The 23,442-nt window shown below is 37.8% G+C and overlaps 1 pseudogene; it reads left to right on the top strand.

Annotated features, from left to right (window-relative positions):
* Nucleotides 1-21,733: 21,733 nt before the first annotated feature.
* LOC130850824 (olfactory receptor 9A1-like) lies at nt 21,734-22,678 on the top strand (annotated as a pseudogene).
* The last annotated feature ends 764 nt before the right edge of the window (nt 22,679-23,442 follow it).

The raw sequence follows: 23,442 nt of genomic DNA, 5'->3' as shown, positions 1-23,442 counted from the left end.
ATAACTACCAGGAGTCCATTTGGGCAAGATGCAAACCACATAGCTGAACAGTAATTGGCTAAAAATTAATTAGCAATTCTTCTAATGACCAAGCGTCTCCTGGGTGAGTGAGTGAGGGTGAATGTATGTGCAGGAGGAATGTAGTTAATGTTTCCATTATCTACTTAGAAGATCTACAGAATCAAATTTTTCTTAGGTTTGCTGAGGCCACCCAAAGGTCAGTGTAATGTTGAAATATGGATTACTGTATTCTGAGCTATGGCTGTAATGCTTATTACAGATAGCAGTGATTTCATAAATGGTAGGATGGGTTTTATCCTATACATTTTCCTTCCAGTTTACTGCATTTTTATTTGCTTAAAATCACCCATACTTTCTTAAAGGGGAACAAAATAGTGGAGTTCATGAGGATTATGCCTGAGAGTTTTTTTAAATTAATTAATTTTTATTGGAGTATAGTTGCTTTACAATGTTGTGTTAGTTTCTACTGTACAGCAAAGTGAATCAGCTATATGTATATATATATCCCCTCTTTTTTTGGATTTCTTTCCCGTTTAGGTCACCACAGAGCACTGAGTAGAGTTCCCTGAGCTATGCAGTAGCTTCTCATTAGTTACCTATTTTATACATAGTATCAATAGTATATGCATGTCAATCCTAATCTCCCAATTCATCCCACCCCCCACCCCCCTTGGTGTCCACACATTTGTTCTCTACGTCTGTGTCTCTATTTCTGCCCAAGAGTCTTTGTCCATGATCTTGAATGCACTTTCTAGGCCATGCATGTATTCATGAGCACAAGTTTCATTCTCAAGCACACCCAAAAAACACTTGTTTGTCATTCCAAAAATGTGTTCTCCACATATTGTTTCATTAATCCACAATAGAGTAAACTGATTTTGACCTAAAGTCTGTTAATTTTCATATAAAATATTGAGAATTTAAGAAATTCCAGTCTCTGAAATGTAAAACACATTTTTATTTTGCCCAATGCAGTGAAATATTGGGATTCTTTTGTTCAAATTGCTATCTGATTGATACAAATCGCCTGCTTTCACAAAGCTTCACACAATCAAAACCATTATTCCTTTTAAAGTTATTATGGTGATCACAGATAATGTGGTAAGTGCTCAGTGTATGTAGGAGGGGTTCAGGAATTGGCAAGGGTTAGTAATTTTAAGTTTCCAACTGTTTCACCCTTTTGTTGCCTTCTTAATTCCTACTCCAAGTTATTAGAGATACTCTCCATCTTTACACCACATGCCAGATGGTGTATTGTCCTCAAACAATGGAGCTAGTTGCAACCTAAAGTTTTCATTGGCAAGATCTTCCTAACAGCCTACCCATACTTATTCCTCCTCCTTGTGGCCTCATTCTTATAGGTCTCACTGTCTTCATTCCACTGCAGTTGTTCTAGATTGAATCGGGCCCTCTAATTGCAAGCCTTTCTTATTGATTGGGTTACCAGATCTTCAATTATTGGGCATTTTTACTTTCTTCATATCTTCTGGATTTGGGTTTTCCTGGTATAAATTCCCTTTTCTCCATCTCATCTCACTCCCCAATGTAAAAAGGAAAGGCTAAATCATTCCCCACCCCACCCCCTATCTATCTATCTATCTATCTATCTATCTATCTATCTATCTATCTATCAACTGTGACTGGACTGTTAATCACTCTACTAATTTTTGGAGAGTGTGGATACCTTTCTAATTATCCTGTCGATTTCTCCTAAACTCCAGTCCCATAGATGATTGATTCCAAAGCCTTTTCTTTTCTATCCCACATTTTAACTTTGTTTACCAGTAACTTCAGGCAGCCTGTGCTCTGTCTTCTCTCACATCCACCTCCCTCTCTTGACATGCCTACCAATCACTGTTGCATTTCCTTTCTGGTTCCTTTCCCTTTACATGGGTTGGAGATATTTCTCTGGGGACTGTTTATTTCTGTCTTTTACTTTTTTCTTTTAGCTTTTTGATCTATTTTCTTGATTTTAAGAGCTTTTTATATATTAAGGAGACTAGCCTTTTAATCTGTGATAAAATTCACCAGTATTTTCTCTGTTTGTCTTCTGTGTTTGATGTTGCTTAAGGTTGTTTTGATAGGCAAAAGTTAAACTTTAAGAAATTTTTATGTAGTCAAATGTATCTATCATCTATTTTCTGCTTCTGGATATTGCATCACAGGGAGAAAATCTTTCTATACTTTCAAATTATAAAGGAAATTTTTCTTTTTGTTTCCATTTTCAAATTTGACATTTAGCTCTTCTATTTGGAGTTTACTTTAGAATAAGATATATGGATAAAATTCACTTAGCATCTATTATGTGTCAAAATGAATCAATTTCTGCAAGGATATCATTGAGTCTTATAATATCGGAGTTTGTAGGTTCTAAAAGATCATACAGGACAATTCATTATTCACAAGATATCCTCTATGAAATAGTATTTTGTACTAATAATGAACATTAATCTAGGAATCAGGAGACTCTGGTCACTAGATTTGTTTTGCTGCTGAATTGCATGTGAGCTTGAGTTACAGTCATTTGACCTCATATTCACTACTATTAAATATTTGCTACCTTCCACTTCAAAGATTTTCTTAATTTATGTTTATTACTTATTGGTCAAAATGAAAGTACTCCTTTAGGAGAAAGGTAGTGTTCTTACAATTTATTAGATAGTGATGAATAACTCAAAAATTGGGCAAGAAATAAAGTAGTTTGAATGCATGTATGTTGAACAAAAGTCATACATTTTTGCACCAAACTATTAAAGAATGGTTATTAGAAAGTTTAAAATAAATGTAAAATTTTAAAAGTTTCTTGCTATCTCTGTTTATAAGAATAGCAAAGCTTATTGAAGAAAAACCAAAAGATAGAGGAAAAAAAGGAAGCAGTAAAGATCATTCATAGTATAAAAAATAATACAAGAGAAAACATTTAACAAAAACAAAAGAATGTAATCTTGGAGTGGAACTTTGTAAACAAAACACAAAACTTGAATGAGAAGATTGAGGAATAATACTGTGTAATTCTAAAAAAAATTCAAGGCAAAGCATCATCAAAATTAGAAGGCAAACAGCAAACTAAGAACATTTCAAATACATATTAGAGTAAAAGAGGATAGTTTATTGTATGTAAAAATCTATTAAAACTCATGAGAGAAAATTCACCAAACTGATATGAAAATAGCAAGTATGTGAAGGGGAAATTTTCAAAGAAACATAGGCACATGGCTTTAAAAACTGAAAATATGCTTAACTTCATTTACGGTTAAAGAAGAGCAAAGATATATTATCAGTCCCTTAATACATGCCAGGGACTGTGAATACAGCAGTGAGAAAAAAGAAAATGATCTCTTCCCTGATCTCTCCCCCTGATAAAAAGTGGAGGACTGACAGCAATCTTTAACAGAATGGGTCAGAGACAGCCTTCCTAAGTGACCTTTGAGTAGAGGCTGCAGGGTGTAAAATTTAACTATGAAATCTGGATGGGGAGAGGAAAAACATTGAAAATAAAGGAAATAGCATGTTCAAAGGCCCTGAGATAGGACGAAGAAGCAAAACTTGGTCAGTCAGCTGAGAGATTATCAGGGTATCTGGAGGGAAGAAAGCAAAAGAAGCGGCAGTATGAGATGGGAAAGAAGTGGATGGGGCCATATTACCATATAACATTAAAGGGTTTGCTAGGTGTTGGAGAGTTACCCTAAGAGCAATGAAACGTGTTGGAAGAGTTTTAAGCACGGGAGTACGATGTTCCAATATGGCTTTTAAAAAGATTACTGACTACCTCACACCCACTAGGATGCCTATTATTAAAAAAAAAAAAACAAAAAAAAAAACCCAAGCCAGGAGATAAATGTTGACAAGGATGTGGTGAGATTAGAACTCTTGTGCACTGTTGATGGGAATGTAAAATGGTGCAGCCTATGGAAAACAGTATGGTGGTTCCTCAAAAAATTAAAAAAAGGAATTACCATATAATCCAGCAACTCCACTTATGGGTATATACTCAGAAGAATTGAGAACAGAATTTCAAAGAGATATTTGTACCCCCATATTCATAGCAGCATTATTCACAACAGCCAAAAGGTAGAAGCAACGCAAGTGCCCACTGACAGATGAATGGACAAATATGGTGTATATGTACAATGGAATATTATTCAGCCTTTAAAAGGAAAGATTTTTTTGACACATGTTAAAACATGGATGAAACTTAAGGACAACTATACTGAATGAAGTAAGTCCATCACAGAAAGACAAATAGCATATGATTCCACTTATATGAGAGTAGTCAGAGTCGTAGAGAAAAAAGTAGAATGGTGGTTGCCAAGGGCTGGAGTGAGAGGCGAATAGGAAGTTTTCTCATAGGTGCAAGTTTCAGTTCTGCAAGATGAAGAGTTCTGGAGACTGATTGCACAATGATGTGAAAGTGCTTAACAGTACTGAACTGTACACTTAAACACGGTTAAGATGGTACATTTATGTTATGTATATTTTACCAGATTAAAAAAAAAAAAGGTCATGAAGCTGCTTTCTGCAGAATGAAATGGAGGGAGTTGAGAATGGATATGAGAGAACATCTGAGGAGTTTCTGTTCAATTTCAACTCCTGAATGAAGGTAGGAGACAGTGTTTACCAGTTTCAGAGATCTTACTTTTCCCTGGCCTATGATAGTTTTTCCTTTTCATCCTGGACAGTCTCCTTTCTGTATTTTGGAGGGAAAGAAGGGACCATGAATTTACTAAGTCATGGAAAGACCCAGTTATAGCATTCAGGACAGTAGGCTCCTTTTTCTAATGATCTGATGTGGCCTTGGATTTAGGATCTAGGATCTAATTTAAAGAGTCTAGGATGTAGGACTGATTTAAGGAAGTTGGTTCTGAAAAAGGAGTTCTGAGAGAAAGGGGCCTAGTCTATGATCTTTGGATTCTTCATTTGCCAGCAACCTTCCTTTCACATTTCCCCATCTATCATCACATGACCCAACACAGCTGCTCTAATGGTAACAGGCAGATATTAGCACAGAGACTTTTGGGTGGCCGTCAGCATGTTTCCCATGGTCAAGGACCTCTGGGATGTGTCCTCCTTTCCAAGACACTATCCAATTACTGATTTCTAGTATCTGCAGAGTTAACTGTGAAATGGAAACATACTACCTGGAGGCTCTGGGGGTAGACCCAATATAATCTCATTTCAAGAGATTATAAATTGATACAATTTGGGGGGAAGGCAATTTGATAAAAGATGGAAAAATTTAACATAATTATTTAAAATTATATATGTACTCTAAAAAGTACAGAGGCATGTATGCAAGAATTGTATTGATCAAAAATTGAAAACAACTCAGTGTCCATCAGTAATGAAATGGTTAAACAATGATGACATCATAAGGAAAATATGAAGAAATTATTGAAAGTACAGTAGACTTAGATGTGCTACAGTATATAACAGAAAAAAAGCAAGTTTCAGGACAGTCTGTGTCATGGAATACTACTTGAAAAAAAGTATATGGTTAAATATCAAGTATGTGCATAGAAAATTTCTGTATGGATACATGAGAGATTAATAAAAGTATTTAGCTCTAGGAAATGGGACATCTCTAGAGGGATATTTAATTTTTTAATTTATTTTCTTTTATACAGTTTGAATTTTTAACATGAGCTTTTGTTAGTTTTTTTGGTTAGTTTTTAATATATCAGTAGTTATTTATCCAAAAGCAAAGATAATCATATTTAAGTCATTTTTATAACTTTCAGCTCCTGCAGTTTGACCCTTCACCCTTTACCTCTCACTGCAACCAGCTTAAATAGGTGACCCAATAGTATTTGAAGATCTACAAGGGAAACATATGGCTGAAGAGCCAGTTGGAATGCATGCATGTTGGACAGACTGGAACGGGCTGGAGCATTAGCAGGCCATGAGGCTGGGTGGGTGGCAGGTCCTCTATTTCTTTCTTACCAAGGTTCCCATAACTATGGCCAAAGGATATCTGGTAGGAGTGCCAAGATCATCTCGGGAATATGGGTCTCATGAGGGCTTCAAGATGAAGAAAAAATTTTCGACAGAAGCCCATTTGCCATTTGGTCATCTTTCTCTCTCTCTTAATACTCCTCATCTCAAGGTCTTTTACTTTTTCTTTTTCTTTCTTTCTTTCTTTCCTTTTTTACTGTGGTAAATACATATAGCATAAAATTTATCATTTTAATAATTATAAGTATAAAATTCAGTACACTTAATACTTTCACAAGTTTGTGCCGTCATTACCACTATTTCCAAAACTGTTTCATCACACCAAACAGGAAGTACTCATTAAGTAATAATTCTCCATTCTCCTCTGCCCCCAGGCCCTGGTAAGCTTTAATCTATTTTCTGTCTCTGAATTTGCCCGTTCTTGTTATTTTATATAAATGGAATCGTACAGTATTTGTCCTTTTTGTTTGACTTATTTCACTTAACATAATGTTTTCAAGTTCATCCATGTCTTCAGAACATCATTCCTTTTTATGGCTCAATAAAATTCCATTGTATGTGTATACCACATTTTGTTTATCCATTCATCTGTTGATGGACACTTGGATTTTTCCCCACCTATTGGTTATTGTGAATAATGATGCAGTGAACCTCAGCATACAAATATCTGTTTGAGTCCCTGTTTTCAATTCTTTTGGGTATATGCCTATAAGTAGAATTTCTGGGTCATATGGTAATCCCATGTTTAACTTTTTAAGGAACGACTAAACTGTTTTCCACAGCAGCTGGGCCATTTACATTCCTACCAACAATGTATGAGGATTCCAATTTCTCCATATCCTTGTTATTTTCTCTTTGTTTGTTTTAATTGTAGTAGATATTAAGTGGTTTCTTACTGTGGTTTTGATTTACATTTCTCTAATGACTAGTGATGTTGAACATCTTTCATGTTCCTATTCATGATTTATATATCTTCTTTGGTGAAATGTTTATTCAAACCTTTGCCCATTTTTTGGATTGATTTGTTTATCTTTTTGTTGTTGAGTTGTGGGAATTCTTTCTATATTACGGATAGTAAACTCTTATCGGATATATGATTTGCAGATATTTTACCCTGTTATGTAAGTTGTCTTCACTTTCTTGATAATCTCCTTTGATGAACAAACATTTTTGATTTTGATGAATTCTAATGAATCTTTTTTTGTTTTGTTTTGTTTCTCATGCTTTTGGTGTCATATCTAAGGATCCATTGTCAAATTCAAGGTCATAAAGATTTACTCCTATGTTTTCTTCCAAAATTTTTATGGCTTATCTCTTATATTTAGGTCATAGATCTATTTTGAGTTAATTTTTGTAAATGGCATGAGGTAGGGGTCCAACTTGATTCTTTTACATGTGGAAATACAGTTGTCCCAGTACCACTTGTTATAGAAATTATTCTTTCCACACTGAATGTGTTTGGCACCCTTATTGAAAATCAATTGGCCATATGAGTTTATGTCTGAAACACTCTATTGGTCATACATCTGTCCTTATGCCTGTACCACACTGTTTTGATTAGTGTAGCTTTGTAGTAAGTTCTGAAATTGGGAATATGTATTCTTTAATGTTGTTATTTTTCAGTATTGTTTTGGCTGTTCAGCATCCCTTGCGATTCCATGTTAATTTGATGATCAGCTTTTTTATTGCTGAGAAAAAAAAGGCTTTTGGAATTTTGATAGAGCTTACTTTGCATTTGTAGGTTACTTTGGTTAGAATTGCCAACTTAATATATTAAGTCTTCCAATTCATGAACATAATATGTTACTTCTCTTTATTTAGTTCTGTTCATGTCCAGGTAAAGAATTTTGAAAATGACCTAGAAAAAACGTATGACCATGAGGGGCAGTAACACACAATAAACTTTATTGGACAGTGCTTAGACAAGATTACCATGAGGGAGAAATCCCTCACAGCATTTATTAGCTCTAGTAGCTTTCTTGTAGTTTCTTTGGAATCTATATATAGGATTTTCTGTATATAAGATTATGTTATCTGTGTATTTTCTATGTGTAGGAATATGTTATCTGTGAATATAGCTTTACTTTTTCCTTTTCAATTTGTATGTCTTTAATTTTCTTCCTTCCTTCTTCCCTCCCTCCCTCCCTCCTGCTTTCCCTCTCTCTCTTTTCCTATTTGTCTTTCTCCTAATTTTTCTCACTGGAACTTCCATTACAATGTTGAATAGCAGTAAAGTGGTCATTCTTATCTTATTCCTGATATTTAGAGGGGAAGCTTTAAGTTTTTCACCACTGAGTATGATGTTAGTTTGAGGGTGTTTTGTGTGTGTGTGTGTGTGTGTGTGTGTGTGTGTGAATACTTTTTATCATGCTGAGGAAGTTCCCATCTATTCCTAGTTTTCTGTTTTTATCATGAAAAGATTTTGAATTTTTTAAAATGCCTTTTCTATATCAACTCAGATGGTAATGTGGTTCTTCTCTTTTCATTCTGTTAATGTACTGTATTACAATCTTTGATTTTATGATGTTGACCCTTTGCATTCCTGGGATAAAGACCTCGTGATCATGGTGTATAATCTTTTTAGATGCTGCTGGATTCAGTTAGCTAGTATTTTGTAGAAGACTTTTGCATGTATATTCATAAGGGATATTGGTCTTTTACTTTCTTTTCTTATGATGTCTTTGTATGACTTTGGTATCAGAATAATGATGGTCTCATAGAATGAATTAGGAAGTTTCTTGCTATCTTGTATTTTTTGGAGGAGTTTGAGAAGAACTGGTGTTAATTTTTCTATAAATGTTTGGTAGAATTCACCTGTGAAACCATCTGGTATTGTACTTTTTTGGGGAGATTTTGATTACCAGTTTAATCTCTTTACTTGTTATAAGTCTGTTCAGATTTTCTATTTCATAATGAACCACTCTTGGTAAACTGTGTGTTCCTAGGACGTTATTTTATCCAGGATATCCAATGTGTTGGATACAGTTGTTCACAGTGTTCTCTTCTAAACATTTTTATTTCCATAAAATAGATAATAGGCTCCATTTTTTCCTGATTTTAGTTGTTTGAATCTTTTCTCTTTTTTTCTTAGTTAATCTAGCTAAAGTTTGTCATTTTTTTTTGATCTTATCAACGAACTTTTGATTTTGTTGATTTGCTCTATTGCTTTTCTATTCTCCATTTTATTTATTTCTACTCTAATTTTTATTTCCTTCCTTCTTCTAGTTTAGGATTTAGTTTGATCTTCTTTTCCTAATTCCTTAGGGCATAAAATTAGGCTATTTGAGATCTATTTTTTCAAATGTAGTCATTTATAACTGTAAATTTCTCTCAGCACTGTCTTTGCTGCATCACATATATTTTGGCATGCATTTTTATTTTCACTTATCTCTAAGCATTTTCTAATTTCTTTTTTGACTCATTAGTGTATTGTTTAATTTTTATATATTTATGAATTTTCCAGTTTTCCTTCTGTTATTGATCTTTAGTTTCATTCATCATAGTCTGAAAATGTACTTCATATGATTCAATCTTATTAACTCTGTTTAGACTTGTGGCCTAACCTATGACTTATATTGAACAATGTTCCATGTGCACACAATATACAGAATATAAAGAATGTATATTCTGTATTTATTGGGTGGAGTGAACTATGTCTGTCAGGCCTAGTTAGTTTATCCTGTTGTTCAAGCCTCTATTTCCTAATTCATCTTCTGTTTAGATGTTTTGTCTGTTTTTGAAAGTGGGATATTGAAGTTTCCAGCTGTTGTAGTTTTCTCCTCACTTCTGTCAGTATTTGCTTCATATATTATGGGGATCTGTTGTTGGAGCAGATATTTTTATACTTGTTATATTTTCTTGCTGAATTGACCTTTTAAAAAATATACAATGGAGGAGAGAAAAAGATGGTGGCAAAGTAGAGGGACGTGGAATGCATCCCTCTCCAAAGATGCATTGGGAATGCACTGCAGGACGCAATAATTCCCACAGGGAACCAGCTGAACACCAGCAGAGGACCTCGGACACCAGAAAGGACTGCAAAGATCCCAACATAACCAGTAGGGAGGCATCTATGACGGCTCAAAGAGGGTGAAGCGACGGAGCTGTGGCAGACGGGAGGGAGTGAGAAACATACGGAGGGTCCGCACCACAGCTCAGCCTTCCCGGACTGAGACATTGATTCACAGCTGAACAGAGGATCTAGGAGCGGGAGCGTGGGAACTGGAGAGCTGGTTCAGGGTGAGAAAAATTGTTGCCAGAAAGGTGACGGACCTAGAGGACAGGAGGGAAGAGGTCCACGGCGAGGAGTGCCTGCCCCTGAGAGCTGCCCGGCCATGATGGCGGTTGGATGCTGCAGGCTCGCGGGCGGCGGGGAGGAGCTGCAGGCATAGCCTCTTTCTCTCTTTTGGTGCCTGCAACGGGCAGTGGAGAGACACCCTGTGGGCCACGTAAGGCACTCAGGGATAACAAGTACCCTCAGGCACTTGGGCGGGGCTAGATTAAAACCTCTTGGAACTCCGGCAGCAGGGAGACTGCCGAGAAAAAAAAAAATGGAGAGAGGCCCAACTCTGAGACTTTCTGTTTACACCTGAGCCACCAGCGTCCCTCTGCAACAGGCACCTCCAAGCCCGACTGAAACAACAGTGCACCACTGCTCACTCACTCCTAGGGGAAGGAGCCACTATTGTATCCTCTCCCTCCCCACACACAGACCAACAATAAAGAAAGCTCTGCTGGTCACAGAATAATGCAAAAAAAAACCCAAGGCGAGTAGAAGGACACTTACAGCTGAGACTGTAAGGAAACAAAAATATTAGTATCAATCCTATTGAAATGGTCCATTCTGGGATCAGTTCTGGATTTTTTTTCCCTTTATTAATTACAATCTTAGTCCTAAGGGATCTACAAGTTTTATAACATATTTTTTTAATTCTATTTTTATTTTTTTGCCTTTTTTATATACTTCTATTTCTAGCTAAGTTTTTGGTAGTACAGACAATATATCTCTCATACCTTCCTTTCATCCCTATCTTTTATATATTTCTATTCCTTTCTTTTTATTTGCATATTTCCAATCACACTACGCTCTTCTGTTCCCCTTTCTTCCATCCATTTTTAGCTTATTTTATCTTAACATACTTATAAGTAACACTATCATTTTGCTCAGACTCCTTGCTCTATTCTCCAGATGACGCACCGCCTTGGTATTTAATATTAGGTTTTTGTCTTTATCTTAGTTCTTAGTACAATTGTCTAATTTCATTCTGAGAATCTCCATTCTGTCTGGTGGTACTCTAGCTCTTTTATATTTGATCCTAGCTTACAAAATCTCCCTGGATTAGTGTTTGTATTTGTAAGGTGTTATTTGTTTGTTTTTGCTTTTGTTTCTGATATGTTCTGTTTTGGTTGTCAAATTCTGTTGGGTTTCTCTTTGAATATCTGATAGCATACTGGGGTTCTTCTGTCAGGTCTTTCCAGGGCCTTATGTCCTAGTGGATTCAGTAATTGTGTGTCTTATACATGTATGTGTTTCCTAGACTTAGTATTTGTTTAACCCAACATTCGGACATTAGTCTGAGGCTTGGACAGTCTTCTATAAACACCTCTATTGCTGGGATGAGCAACCCCAAAAGTTTGGACAACCATGAGGAAACAAAGAAACACCATGCAGGCAAAGGAGCAGGAAAAAAACCCACAAGACCAAATAAATGAGGAGGAAATAGGAAAAATGCCTGAAAAAGAATTCAGAGTAATGATAGTAAAAATGATACAAAATCTCGATAACAAAAGAGAGAAAGTACAAGAAACAGTTCATAAGAACTCAGAAAAACAAACAGCAATGGATAACAAAATAACTGAAGTTAAAAATACTCTAGATGCAGAATGACTGAGGCAGAAGAACGAATAAGTGAGTTGGAAGAGAGAATGGGGGAAATAACTGCCACAGAGCAGGAAAAAGAAAAAAGAATAAAAAGAATAAAAGACAGTCTCAGAGACCTCAGTGACAACATTAAGCGTACCAACATTCGAATTATAGGCATCCCAGAAGAAGAAGAAAAAGGGAAAGGGTCTGAGAAAATATTTGAAGAGGTTATAGTGGAAAACTTCCCCAACATGGGAAAGGAAATAATTAACCAAGTCCAAGAAGCACAGAGAGTCCCATACAGAGTAAACCCAAGGAGAAATACACCAAGGCACATATTAATCAAACTAATGACAATTAAACACAAAGAAAAAATATTAAAAGCAGCAAGAGAAAAGCAACAAATAACATATAAGGGAAAACCCATAAGGATAACAGCTGACCTCTCTACAGAAACTCTGCAGGCCAGAAGGGAATGGCAGGATATACTGAAAGTCCTGAAAGAGAGAAACCTACAGCCAAGAAGACTCTACCCAGCAAGAATCTCATTCAGATTTGAGGGAGAAATCAAAAGCTTTCCAGACAAGCAAAAGTTAAGAGATTTCAGCACCACCAAACCAGCCTTACAACAAGTGCTAAAGGAACTTCTCTAAGTAGGAAACACAAGAAAAGGAAAAGACCTACAAATACAAACCCAAAACAATTAAGAAAATGGTAATAGAAACACACATGTCAATAATCACCTTAAATGTAAATGGATTAAATGCTCCAACCAAAAGACACAGACTGGCTGAATGGATACAAAAACAAGACCCTTCTATATGCTGCCTACAAGAAACCCACTTCAGACCAAGGGATACATATAGACTGAAAGGAAAGGGATGGAAAAAGATATTCCATGCAAATGGAAGTCAAAAGAAAGCTGGAGTAGCAATACTCATATCAGACACATTAGACTTGAAAGTAAAGACTATTACAAGAGACAAGGAAGGTCACTACATAATGATCAAGGGATCCATCCAAGAAGAACATATCACAATGGTAAATATCTATGCCCCCAACATAGGAGCACCTCAATACATAAGGCAAATGCTAACAGCCATAAAAGGGGAAATCAACAGGAACACAATAATAGTGGGAGACTTGAACACCCCACTTACATCAATGGACAGATCATCCAAACAGAAAATAAATAAAGACACACAAGCTTTAAATGACACATTAGACCATCTCGACTTCATTGATATTTATAGGACATTCCATCCAAAAACGACAGAATACACTTTCTTCTCAAGTGCACATGGAACATTTTCCAGGATAGATCACATCTTGGGTCACAAATCAAACCTCAGCAAATTCAAGAAAATTGATATCATATCAAGCATCTTCTCAGACCACAACGCCATGAGACTAGATATCAATTACAGGAAAAAAAACTGCAAAAAATACAAACACCTGGAGACTAAACAATTCACTCTTAACCAAGAAATCACTGAGGAAATCAAAAAATATCTAGAAACAATTGACAATGAAAACACAACAACTCAAAACACATGGGACACAGCAAAAGCAGTTCTAAGAGGGAATTTTATAGCAATACAGTCCTACCTTAAGAAACAAGAAAAATATCAAATAAACAACCTAACCTTACACCTCAAACAATCAGAAAAAGAAGATCAAAGAAACCCCAAAGGGAGCAGAAGGAAAGAAATCATAAAGATCAGAGCAGAAATAAATGAAAAAGGAAGGAAGCAATAGCAAAAATTAATAAAACTAAAAGCTGGTTCTTTGAGAAGATTAACAAAATTGATAAACCATTAGCCAGACTCATCAAGAAAAAAAGGGAGAAGATGCAAATCAACAGAATTAGAAATGAAAAAGAAGTAACAACGGACACCTCAGAAATACAAAAGATCATGAGAGACTACTACAAACAACTATATGCCAATCAGTTGGATAACCTGGAAGAAATGGATAAGTTATTAGGAAAGTACAATCTCCCAAGACTGAACCAGGAAGAAATAGAATCTATGAACAGACCAATCACAAGTACGGAAATTGAGGCAGTGATTAAAAATCTCCCAACACACAAAAGCCCAGGGCCAGATGGATTCACGGGCGAATTCTATCAAACATTTAGAGAAGAGCTAACACCTATCCTTCTCAAACTCTTCTAAAATATAGCAGAAGGAGGAACACTCCCAAACTCATTCTACAAGGCCACCATCACCCTGATACCAAAACCAGGCAAAGATGTCACAAAAAAAGAAATTTACAGGCCAATATCACTGATGAATATAGATGCAAAAATCCTCAACAAAATACTAGCTAACAGACTCCAACAGCACATTAAAAAAATCATCCAGCATGATCAAGTGGGGTTTATCCCTGGGATGCAAGGATTCTTCAATATACGCAAATCAATCAACGTGATACATCATATCAACAAATTGAAGGATAAAAACCATATGATCATCTCAGTAGATGCAGAAAAAGCTTTTGACAAAGTTCAACATCCATTTATGGTAAAAGCTCTCCAGAAAATGGGCATAGAAGGAAATTACCTCAACATAATAAAAGCCATATATGAGAAACCAAAAGCCAACATCGTTCTAAATGGGGAAAAACTGAAAGAATTCCCTCTAAGAACAGGAACAAGACAAGGGTGTCCACTCTCACCATTATTATTCAACATAGTTTTGGAAGTGTTAGCTACAGCAATCAGAGAAGAAAAAGAAATCAAAGGAATCCAAATTGGAAAAGAAGAAGTAAAATTGTCACTCTTTGCAGATGACATGATATTATATATAGAAAACCCTAAAGACTCTACCAGAAAACTGCTAGCACTAACTGATAAATTTAGTAAAGTAACAGGATACAAAATTAATGCACAGAAATCTCTTGCATTCCTATACACGAACAACGGAAGAGCAGAAAGAGAAATTAAGGAAACTCTCCCATTCACCATTGCTACAAAAAGAATAAAATACCTAGGAATAAACCTGCCTAAGGAGGCAAAAAATCTCTATGCAGAAAACTTTAAGACACTGATGAAAGAAATCAAAGATGACACAAACAGATAGAGGGATATACCATGTTCCTGGAGTGGAAGAATCAACATTGTGAAAATGACTGTACTACCCAAAGCAATTTACAGATTCAATGCAATCCCAATCAAATTACCAATGGCATTTTTCACAGAACTAGAGCAAGAAATCTTACGATTTGTATGGAAATGCAAAAGACCCCGAGTAGCCAAAGCAATCTTGAGAAGGAAAAATGGAGTTGGTGGAATCAGGCTTCCTGACTTCAAACTATACTACAAGGCCATAGTGATCAAGACAGTATGGTACTGGCACAAAAATAGAAAGGAAGACCAATGGAATAGAATAGAGAACTCAGAAGTAAGCCCAAACACATATGGGCACCTTATCTTTGACAAAGGAGGCAAGAATATACAATGGAAAAAAGACAGCCTCTTCAATAAGTGGTGCTGAGAACATTGGACAGCTACATGTAAAATAATGAAATTAGAACACTTCCTAACACCATACACAAAAATAAACTCAAAATGGATTAAAGACCTAAATTTAAGACCAGACAATATAAAACTCTTAGGGGAAAACATAGGCAGAACACTCTATGACATACATCAAAGCAAGATCCTTTTTGACCCACCTCCTAGAATAATGGAGATAAAATGAAGAATAAACAAATGGGACCTCATGAAACTTAAAAGCTTTTGCACAGCAAAAGAAACCATAAACAAGACTAGAAGGCAACCCTCAGAATGGGAAAAAATAGTTGCCTATGAAACAATGGACAAAGGATTAACCTCCAAAATATACAAGCAGCTCATGCAGCTTAATACCAAAAAAGCAGATAACCCAATCCGCAAACGGGCGGGAGAACTAAATAGACATTTCTCCAAAGAAGACATACAGATGGCCAACAAACACCTGAAAAGATGCTCAACATCACTTATCATCAGAGAAATGCAGGTCAAAGCCACAATGAGGTATCACCTCACACCGGTCAGAATGGCCATCATCACAAAATCTGGAAACAACAAATGTTGGAGAGGGTGTGGAGAAAAGGGAACTCTCCTGCACTGTTGGTGGGAATGTAAGTTGGTACAGCCACTATGGAAAAGAAATTGGAGGTTCCTTAAAAAACTACAAATAGAATTACCATATGATCCAGTAATCCCACTCCTGGGCATATACCCAAGTAAAACCGTAATCCCAAAAGAAACACGTACCACAATGTTTATTGCAGCACTCTTTACAATAGCCAGGACATGGAAGCAACCTAAATGCCCATCAACAAATGAATGGATAAAGAAGATGTGACATACATATACAATGGAATATTACTCAGCTATAAAAAGGGATGAGATGGAGCTATATGTAATGAGGTGGATAGACCTAGAGTCTGTCATACAGAGTGAAGTAAGCCAGAAAGAGAAAGACAAATATTGTATGCTAACTCACATATACGGAATCTAAAAATGGTACTGATGAACTCAGTGACAAGGCAAGAACAAGGACGCAGATGCAGAGAATGGACTGGAGAACTCGAGGTTTAGGGGGGTGGCAGTGAAAGGGAAGCTGAGATGAAGGGAGAGAGTAGCATAGACATATATATACTACCAACTGTAAAACAGATAGCCAGTGGGAAGTTGCTGTATAACAAAGGGAGTTCAACTCGAGGATGGATGATGCCTTAGAGGACTGGGATAGGGAGGGTAGGGGGTAGTCGAGGGAGGGAGGGAATACAGGGATATGTGTATAAAAACAGATGATTGAACTTGGTGTACCCCCCCAAAAATAATAAATAAATAAAATTTTAAAAATTAAAAAAATAAAAATGTGAACAAAAGAAATGGTAAACAAAAAAATAAATGGTGAACAAAGAAATCAGTAAACATAGGGGGAATCCAAACAAGTATTGATCATATAAAATAAGAACAACCTAGGGGGTGGAATAGGGAGGGTGGGAGAGAGGCTCAAGAGGGAAGGGAAAGGGGATATATATATACATATAGCTGATTCACTTTGTTGCACAGCAGAAACTAACATAACATTGTAAAGCAATTATACTCCAATAAAGATGTATAAAAAATAAAAAAAACCAAAAAATATACAATGTCCTTTGTCACTTTTAACAGTTTTTGAGTTAAAGTTTATTTTGTCTGTTATTAATGTAGCCACCCCAGCTCTCTTTTGGTTAATATTTGCATGGAGTATCTTCTTGCTTCTGTTCACTCTCAACTTATTTGTGTCTTTGGATCTAAAGTGAGTTTCAAGTAGACAGCATATAGTTGGATCATTTTAAAAAAAAATTTATTCTGTCAGTTTCTGCGTTTTGATTGAAGAGTTTTATCCATTTACATTTAAAATAATTAGTGATAAGGAAGGTCTTCTCGCAGTTTGCTATTTCTTTTCTGTATGTCTTATAGATTTTTGTCTTTCCTTTCCTTCATTACTCCATTTTCTTCCATTATTTCCTTCTTTTTTTTGCTTAGTTGATGTTTTTGTAGTGAACTCTTTGATTCCCTTCTTGTTTCTTTTTGTGTATATATTTTTAAATATTTTCTTTCTGGTTAACTAGGGAATTATCTTTAATATCCTAAATTTATAACAATATAGTTTGAATTGATACCAGGTTAACTTCAATACCATGCAAAAATTCTGTTCTATATAGTCACTTTTCCCTCCTGTATGTCATCACACTTAGATCTTTGTAAATTATATGGTCAGTAAAATAGATCTTTTTATCATTTTTTACTCATTATCTTTTAAATTACATAGAAAATAAAAAGTGGAGTTAGAAAAACCCAAAACACAATAAAACCGCCTTTTATATTAGCCCATGTATTTGCCTTTAGTGGAGATCTTTGTATCTTCACATGGCTTCAAGTTACTGTCTGGTGCCCTTTTATTTCAACTTGAAGGATTCTCTTTAACATTTCATTTAGGACAAGTCTGTTGGTAACAAACTCTTTCAGCTTTTGTTTATCTGAGATTGTCTTCATTTCTCCTTCATTTTTGAAGGACAGTTTTGCTGGATCCAGAAGTTTTGGTTGATGATTTTTTTCCCCAACATTTAAAATATACCACTTCACTGCCTTCTATGCTACATAATTTTTTATCAAAAATTGGCTGTTAATCTTTTGAGGATTCCTTGTATGTGACAGGGTGCTTCTTTCTTGCTAATTTCAAGATTCTCCCTTTGCCTTTGTCTTTTTACCAATTATAATGTGCCTGGGTGTGGATCTTTCAGAGTTTATTCTACTTAAAGGAAAAAGTTAGGACCACCTCTGGTCTTTTCTGAACATGCAAATTGTACTCTACTCTACACGTGGTCTTCTAAATTCTCCAGTATACAAGGTACTTTTATCTTTATTTATTTATTTATTTATTTATTTATTTATTTATTTATTAGATACAAAAGTGAAAATTTATTTAGCATAAGAAAAGAAATTGTAGCATATTTCAAAACTTACAAAGCTGACAAAGTTACAAGGGTCACTGCATGTTGCTAGTTCCTCCCATGACCTTGTAAGGGCCTTGAACTTGACCTTGATTTTACTTGGCCTTGAGTTTTATTCTGCCCCTGGCTGCAGTGTATTTCCTTGGATTTGCCATAGTTTATTTAATGAAGGCCCAATTGATTCACACTGAAGTTGTTCCTAGTTTTTTGCTATTGTAAACAATCGTGCAATTGAGACTCTTACAGGTTTATCTGTGCAGGTTATGCTAGATATCCTAGAAATAGGATCGAGGGATCACACCAAGGTACTTTTAAATCCCCTAATTTCTCGAAGAAACTTTCCGTAACTTTCCCTCTGAGGCTTAGATAGTCTATTGTATGTCTCAACAATAGTCTTTTGCCCAAGGTGGTGCAGGTTTTATGTAAGCAAAAACCTGCGTAAGCAATGCCTGCTACTTTTTACTCTGAGTTCTGTGTTTGGTGAATCAAAGACAAGAACCTGTGTCAATCCTTCGGGTAGCCCCAGACAGGTTAGAACAGACAAGCACGGTACTTTGTATATAAGGTCTGCTTTGCTTCCTCTAGAACCAGGGACCGGGGACCCACACTGGGAACACAGATCATCATTTTCAGGATTGCTGCCGAGCTGGGGAGAGTGTGGGCAAGGGTAAATGAAAGCCCCACAAAGCTTTCCTAACATTTTAAGTTGCCTTTTTCTTGAATCTTTGTTTCCTTGGTTGCTATAAGTCTTTGAGTATTTTGCAGAGTTCTGACAGTTGGGTCTTCTTGTTTTGTAATGTTTCTCTGGAGGGACAGAACTTGGAGCTGCGTTCTCAGGTCACTTCAGCCTTCCTGGCCTGTGGGTTTTTGATGTATGTTTTGGAATTGTTTGTGGTGTCTTCTCTATGAGGATATCCTAGGCGCCGTAGGGCTAAATGGAATTAGAAAGATGCACAGAGAAGAACAGGGAGCTGGTTTGAACTGTTTTATGGTGACCAGGCGGTGGGGCTTGGGAGGAAGGCAGCCTGGGTGCTGAGAGCTCCCGACAAGGGAGGTTTCAAGTTTAGCCATTAAAAAAAAAAAACTTTTAAGACTTCTAAATTTTGATTAGCCTCAGGAGAGAAGGGCTGAAAGTTTCTCTGGCTTTCCATTGACTACATCCCTAGGGTTTTCCTGAACTGGGAAAAATGTAGTTCCTCACTAATAACTCTCCCTGGAGACATTTTGGAGAGGGAAAGGAGAGAGAAAGTCAGAGGGAGACAACTATTATTACTTGACTTTTTCCTAACTGCTGGTGTGACGACAGTTCTCTCTTTCACGGAGAGTGAAGACGGCAGCAGCTTGTCCTGGCCCACAGAGCATGCTCAGCGCTAGTCGGGAAGGAGGTAGACTGGGCCGAGTCCTGGAGAACCATAGAACTTTCCAGTTCAGTCCCTTTCTCTAGTGGTGAGTATCTTTTAGGAGTTCCCCTCTGGAAAGGAAAGAGTAGGAGAGGATCAGGATGGGAAGTTGTGGGCCTAGCTGGTGTCTAGAAAAAGGACAGCTAACAGCCTGAAGAGTGTCCTAGGGTAGCACAGAGTGGAGGGGCTCATCTCCACATCCCCCTGCACAGCAGAGCTCACATTCAGCCCTTCCCTGACTCGGTGCTGGACAGAGGCACAGCTTTCTTTTCATTTGGTCCTGGCTCAACAGATATTGTGGAAGGCAGACAGCTGAGTTCTCCCAACCAATCTACCCTTGTTACCTGATTGGCTTTCATAAGGGATCTCCAGAGGGAGGACTGCATGTCAACAGGGCAGTGTTTCAGTGAAGACAGAACGGTAAGTTTGCTTCAGAATTGACCAAAGCCAGGACTAGATATGCTTTGTTCATGGATTCTTTCCTTAATTGATTGATTCATTGATCATTCATTCAAAAATATTCATTGAGTATCAGAAATGGTCAATAAGCAGGACAAAATTTCTGCTTTCATGGTGCTTACATTATAAAATGGGAGACAGAAAATAAACCAAAAGTAAGCATATAATTTTAGGTGGTGAGAGCTAAGGAGATAAATAGATCCTGGTGAGGTGATGGGAAGTAAAGGGTGGTATGTGTTCTCTTAGAGAGGATGATGAAGAAGGCCTCCCTGAGCTTGGGCACTTGAGCAAAGGCCTGAAGGAAATGAGGGATGGAGCCCAGAAATCCTAAGGGGCTCAGATCCTTGGGTCTATTTCATGTTAGTGACAGCTCAGTCTTTACTTTTTCATATGATTTTGGAAGAAACAACTGGTTGTAGAAGGAACATTGGCTCGGAGGAGACTTTCTGAATTTTCTGTTAGGCTGAGTCCAGGAGCACTTATCTGTAGGGCTTGGGCCGGACCCAGAGTTCACATTTGGTGGCCTTGACTCCCTGCTGGATATAGGGTTTTGAAGGCAGGGGATGTTGAAATTAGACTTTCAGCCTCTTGTCTCCCTGTCCCAGCATGAGGGTCCCAGCCTGAGGAAGATGCAGGACAGGTGGAGGTTGAAGATGGAAGCTCCTTCTATGTCCTCCTCTGGACCCTCCTCCTGTGAATCTGGTGATTATTGCTCTTAGAGTCTGGGAGAGAGAGTCTCCTGATGGACTAAGCCCAGTGCTGGTTAGCTGGTTAGTCTGCCTTCTATGAGAAAACACGTTCACTGATGAGAAAATCAAAGCAGACTTTCCCAAGAATAGAGTGAAAGAAAGTGGTAATTCAGCTAGGCAGCTAGCTGACCTGTAGACCGAGGGAGACTGTGTCCTTGCCCTCAATATCTGACAGAAAATCCTCAAGCTGATCCTCACACCCATGCCCACCAGTGACACCACTGATGACAGGCATAAAGAAAAAGCTTTAAATGAATACAGGGCATATGGACCCTATATCATGAAAAAGAAACACATAACCAGCTCAGGGTAGGATTGGAAACCTTTTCTACAGGATGTGACCCTGGAGCAGGCTCACCGGACAGATTACATTTGGTGGAGCAGTAGTCCCATCCCAGGTGGAAGGGAGGGTGTGGCAGAAAGGAGCACACTGTTGTCAGGAGGTGGCCTGGGTGGCTGTTCGAGCAGAGGGGGAGGCAGGGTGCCCTGTGGATGGAGAGATGCAGGTCATGCCTGCTGGGCAGGGGCTTCTCACCTAGGGTAGAGCATGGGTGACTGGGCTCATCTTGCCAGATTCAGTGCTCTTGAGGTATCATGTATATTCTTACAAATAATTAGCACTGACCATGTAAAGGGAACAGTAGAGCATGAACCCTTCCTAGTCATATTGTGGAGGCTGTCCACAAGAGGGGAGTGTTTTCTCTACCTGGAACTGTTTCTCCTTTTTTGAGATCAATGGCAGTGTTCTCTCTTTTGCTCTCTAGATTTCAGAAGGAACAAGCATTCAAAACTAAATGTTGGGGAATTACACTAGCACTCCTGAATTTTCCCTCTCAGGCCTCCCTGGCTCCTAGGAATTCCACCGAATGCTTTTTGCTACCTTCATCCTCTTCTGCTTAGTGACAGTGATGGGAAAGATGCTCGTCATCGTGATTGTCTGTGTTGATGAACGTCTGCAGTCCCACACCTATTTCTTCCTGGGTCACCTCTCTGTCCTAGAGATCTTGATCACACCTGTGGCTGTCCCCTTGATGCTCTGGGGGCTGCTGCTTCCTGGGATGCAGGCAGTATCTTTGACTGCCTGTTGTGTACAGCTGTATTTGTACCTTTCTTTGGGAACGTCGGAGTTTATATTAATGGGAGCGATGGCTATGGACCGTTACGTGGCTGTCTGCAACCCTTTGCGGTACAGCATCATTATGAATGGCTGCACCTGCATCTGGTTGGTAATTGTGTCATGGGTGTTCGGGTCCCTGTTTCAAATCTGGCCTGTCTATGCCACGTTTCATCTTACTTTCTGCAAATCAAATGTGTTAGACCATTTTTACTGTGACCAAGGGCAACTGCTCAAACTATCTTGTGATGACAGCCATTTCACATAGTTTATTCTTTTTTTAATGGCTGTTTTCATTATCTTTGGTCCTTTGATCCCCACAATTATCTCCTACACCTGCATCATCTCCACCATCCTCAAGATCCCCTGGTTCTCTGGCCGGAGGAAAGCCTTCTCTACGTGTGCCTCCCACTTCACCTTTGTTGTCATCGGCTGTGGCAGCTGCTTGTTCCTCTACGTGAAACCCAAGCAAACGCAGGCAGCCGAGTACAACAGGGTAGCATCACTGATGGTTTTAGTGGTGACCCCTTTCCTAAACCCTTTTATCTTCACCCTCTGGAATGGCAAATTCATAGAGGCTGTTCAAGATGCTGTGAAACGCTGCTGTCATCTCCTCAAGGATTAGCTCTGTCCCGAGGACCATCGTGGACTCATCGTCTTGGTCCTGAGTCATCTGAAAGCACTAATTCAAATCTGAAGTGAGCATTTTCATCATCAAACACTTTGTGATCTACGAGGGAATTTTAAGACACTGACAGTGCTCCTCTTTATAACTGGATGATTCCTACATAGGAGATCGCTTTATTATTTGTAACTGGATTTATACAATTACTGTAATTAAAGTGAATCTCACAGAATAACTTTGAAAAGTATAAATATACAAAATATATGTGATTTTTTTTAGACTACTCATATCTTTGAGTGGGAAAAGCAAGGAAAGTGTAATTCATTCTCTGACAGCTGACTTAAATGTCTAGGTGCTGCGTCATCTTCCTCTGTATTGTCCTATGCTTTCCTGATTTTCTCACTGCTTAAATTATATTACTTTCATGAGTGATGCCAAGTCCAGCTTCGGGGTTCAACATTGTGTGAGGTTCCTGGTCCAGGGTCCAACAGTGGCAGTACATCTGTGTATATTTTCTCAGCTGGTAATTGTGAGAAGAACTCACTCCACAACCCTGACTCCTCACCAACCTCAGGGCCAGGTGAATGTGTGTTAATACAGTCAAGTCTGTTTTGGCTGGGCTTTCTTATGGTGTGGAGACATTCTCTTATCTGGCATCACTCACATCCTCATGCCAGTCCTAAATATGGGAGGGAAGTGGCTGAGTTATGGAAGCTGTAGGTGACAAGGGAGAACCACCTTGCTGTGTCCCTGGGTGGAGGGAG

Source organism: Hippopotamus amphibius, chromosome 4, assembly GCF_030028045.1.
Source record: "Hippopotamus amphibius kiboko isolate mHipAmp2 chromosome 4, mHipAmp2.hap2, whole genome shotgun sequence".
In the NCBI taxonomy this organism is placed as follows: Eukaryota; Metazoa; Chordata; class Mammalia; order Artiodactyla; family Hippopotamidae; genus Hippopotamus; species Hippopotamus amphibius.
The sequence above is the reverse complement of the archived record's forward strand: the minus strand, read 5'-3'. Positions and strand labels throughout refer to the sequence as shown.